The sequence below is a fragment of the Euphorbia lathyris genome, chromosome 7 (genome assembly GCF_963576675.1).
Source record: "Euphorbia lathyris chromosome 7, ddEupLath1.1, whole genome shotgun sequence".
In the NCBI taxonomy this organism is placed as follows: domain Eukaryota; kingdom Viridiplantae; phylum Streptophyta; class Magnoliopsida; order Malpighiales; family Euphorbiaceae; genus Euphorbia; species Euphorbia lathyris.
In genome coordinates, this window is record NC_088916.1 from 37,255,317 (window position 1) to 37,259,521 (window position 4,205).

At 35.8% G+C, this 4,205-nt stretch overlaps 1 pseudogene; it reads left to right on the plus strand.

Moving 5' to 3' along the window:
• Positions 1-3,113: 3,113 nt before the first annotated feature.
• On the plus strand, positions 3,114-3,810 carry LOC136236074 (UDP-glucuronate 4-epimerase 3-like; annotated as a pseudogene).
• The last annotated feature ends 395 nt before the right edge of the window (positions 3,811-4,205 follow it).

Consider the following 4,205-nt stretch of genomic DNA (forward strand, 5'->3'; position numbering starts at 1 on the left):
TATAGTATGTTTAACTATATAAAGGCATTAATCTTATATCAGAACTAATTAAGTTAAATAAAAGAAATCCCAAGTTTATTTAAGTGATCATAAAGTGTTCATACAATCATAAAGTGAGACTAAACTTTATAATAAACCAATAAACTTAAACCAACCCCAAGTCAAGTAATGTGTTCATGGGATTAACATAGTGTTGTTGAGACTTGCATGTAATAATATCTTTTGTTGTGAATTGAGAGTTAATCTCATAAGCTTTAGGTATTCGGATATCTAGGCAGTTACATGGATCAGGTGAAGGAGTTCATTAGGATTGTGGACCTGACTTGGGATAACAAGATGGATGGATTTATCCAGTGTCACCTCTTTCATCTCAATTGTATTAGTAGGTATAAATAATCATCAGACTCAAATAATCATTAATTAGTGATTCTGGATTATGGAGTGTGGTGCTTTGACTTTGTCCGAACACGATCTATAACAGAGAGGACTTTGGGGTGTGTGAGGGGCAGACGTTGGGTATCACATAAAGTAATTGAGGGGTAGTTAACATTAGATTGAGCATTCATCACTCCTGATAAATAGGAGATATATCCATGGGCCTGTTATGGAAGAATTAACATGAAATCCTTGGATGGAGACGTCTCAATTTCTGTTTAACAGCTTTGATCTTTGGATCAGTTGGAATTCTGTGCTCGGCGATTTCCCTATCAACACCTGACATGTCATCATAAGACCAAGTGAAAGCCTTCACGTGCTTCTTTAATGCTTTGATCATCTCAACACTTTCCTTAGAGGTTAAGTCATTTGATATAGAAACCTTTTTAGGTTCTTCCTATGTACCGAGGTTCATTTCAATTAAAGATGAGTTATGAATGCTAAATATGCCACTAGGAGGATCTAATGCGTGTATGATACCGGTTTCAGGGACATCACACAAATAAGCAAACTGTGAATTCATTGAATTAAATTTGGTAAACGGATCATTGTCAAAATTGAATACAGAAGAAATATTAATATCAAAGTCTTCCTCCATAATGGGAAGCATGTCTTCTTCAGTCTCAGGGACAGTGTCACCCTCAAGAAGCAAATCCTCAAGATCATCAGAGAGCTCCTTCATCTTATCCCCAGTTAGTTTCTAAACCTCGTATGGAGGAGTTGTAACCTTACTAACATTCTTATCTTCAGCAAGCTTCTCATTCACTTTAGCCATAATCTCATCAGCACTTCGACCTTCCCTTGATTTCCGCTCCTCATAAACAGTAGAACCTGAAGCATCAGTAACCTCAATACATCGATAAAAGACGCTCGGTCGAAATCTTTACCAAACACTAATCTCATCCTTTTCATACCACGAGAAACTTTCTCCTTAATTTCGGGATCTAGCTCCTCTTCATCTATAGGATTAGGCTTATCAACTTTAATCAAAAAGGGAAAATCCTTGCTTTTTGAGAAATCCACAATATCATTGAAATCTTGAAACCTGGGAGTTTTCTTCCATCTATTACTATAGGTTCAACTTCCCCCATATAGGCACAAGCTTCTCCTTTTACAAATTGGATAAATTTCTTCTTGTTATTCTTGTCTTTTTTAGGATTCTTTACATTGTTGGGCTTGAATCCCAAACCATGACGATGATGCTGACCAGCCTCAATATTAAAGGAAATAACCCCCTCTTGCACTTTACCCAAGCCTAAACCAAGAACGAAATTCATATTCAACATTGCATTTTCCACCCCTTTCGGCACGTGCTCGTCATAAATACCAGCCACTTGGAAACTTCCATAGAACGGGAGCCCCCTTTTGATCGCAGCAACAATAGGAATGTCATCAGCCTTAATAATCTTTATTCCATTAGCCAAAGGAAATTTGACCTTCTGATGAAGTGTAGATGGAACACCACCGAGCTTGTGGAACCATGGATGTCCCAATAATAATGAAAATGTTACTGGAATATCTAGCACAGTGAATTCCACTCTGGTTTTGATAGAACCAGTTTTTACATCTAACTCAAAAGTACTAATAACATGACGTTTGGAATCATCGTAGGCTCGTATCACCATGTGTAATTCTTTCAGGCTTTCTTCTAGTAGACCTAAAGAACTTAGCATTTTCTTAGGACAGACATTAAGCGTTGCACCATCATCGACCATAACACAGGGGATTACTCTGCCTAATATCTCCACCCTGACATATAAAGGCTTGTTGTGATTTCTCCATTCGGCAGGCAAATCCATGTCACAAAATGAAATTTCAGCCGATTTAGAACACATTTGCGTCAGCATACTGTAGGAAATAGACAAGCCTAGCACAACAGAATTATAATTTTTTTTTATCTATTTCCCTTTCCCAAGATCCGTTAATTGTTATTTCATATAAAGAAGGATTAAACATGTGTACCTTTATTGATGAACTATCTACAGTTACAAACGAAGTGCCCATGAGGATATCACCGTCAATCACGCCCACAAATAAAAATAAAACTAAAACATTAGTAATCAACCAATTAAAGCAACCAAGTGTAGATTGTCTCTAACGGTATCCACATGAACTAAGAAACAAATGAAACTAGAAAGGCAATTTTTTGAGTGGGGTTTGAGAAGAATTTTTCTTCTCTGAGATTAGCTTGGCCGAAATATGCATCCTAGGGGTGTATTTATAGTGTTTGATTTTCCTAACCTTAATCCCATTAGGTTTGATTAGTTAGATTGCTAATCCCATTAGATTTTCTAATTAAATAAATAAAGTATTCATTAATATAAATTATAGGGAAAAGTACAAAAATAAACACTGTGGTTACACCTATTTTCGATCGGCACCGTTGTGGTTTAAAGATTTGCAAACTGGTACATTGAACTTCATTTCGTTAGCAAACACATACCAAATTAACTAACGGTGTTAAAAGTCAAAAGGAAAATAATTAATTTTGTCCTTATATTTATTTATTTTATAAATTAACCCTTATTATTATCTAATTATCACAAAAAACTCCAAAATAAAAAATAAAAATCAATTACACCATCTTCTCCCTCTCTCTTTAATTTCTTATTTTTTTCTTTCTCTCTCCTTCTACATTCTAACTTCCCTTTCCCATTTCATTCTAAGATTTTCGTTTCGCCATGGATAAACCCTTTTACATCAATTAATTTCGTTACCATTTTTCTATCACAAAGTCAATTTTTTGGACCTACATTTTCCTTGGTCTTATCGTTCTCTTCTTCTTCCACTCCACTAATTCTCCTCACTCCTCCAATCCTGGCCGCCGTCACTTTCTAGGTGGTGCCGATTGGGAGAATCGGGTAGTCAAATCTAGCCAGCCCAGGTCTCGAGCATGTGGTATGCGTGTTCTAGTTACCGGAGTAGCTGGATTTGTCGGCACACATGTCAGCGCCGCATTGCGCCGCCATGGAGACGACGTTGTAGGACTTGACAACTTCAATTCCTACTACGATCCATCTCTAAAACAAGCCCTCCGCTTCTTATTAGAACGCGCCGACATTTTATTGTGGAGGGGGATTTTAATGATTCTGCTCTGTTGAAACAACTTTTTCAATTGTCTGGGCATCTTCAAGCTTTGTCTATGGACTTAACACTAAAGTTCCTTTCTCGGATAAACATGGAACATATCAACCATCGAGTCTCTATGCTTCTACGAAGAAGGCAGGTGAAGAAATTGCTCACACTTATAATCATATCTATGGTTTATCAATTATTGGTTTGAGGTTTTTCACTGTTTATAGTCCTTCGGAAAGACCAGATATGGCTTATTTCTTTTTCACCAAAGCTATTTTAAAAAGAAGGTGGTGTAATTGATTTTTGAGAGAAGAGAGAGAAAGAAGAAAAAAAAACAAGAAATTAGAGAGAGATGAAGAAGATGGTGTAATTGATTTTTATTTCTTATTTTGGGGTTTGTTTGTGATAATTAGATAATAAGGGGGGTTAATTTATAAAATAAATAAATATAAGGACAAAATTAACTCGTTTTCCTTTGACCTTTAACACAGTTAGTCAATTTGGCCTGTGTTTGCTAACATAATGAAGCTCAAGGTACCAGTTTGTAAATTTTTAAACCACAAGGGTGCTCGAAAACAGGTGTAACTACAAGGTTTATTTTTGTACTTTTCCCTAATTTATATCTAATATAAATATAATTCTAATCCCATTAGAATACTTAATTAAGTTAGGATAATAATTTAAAGATATAATCA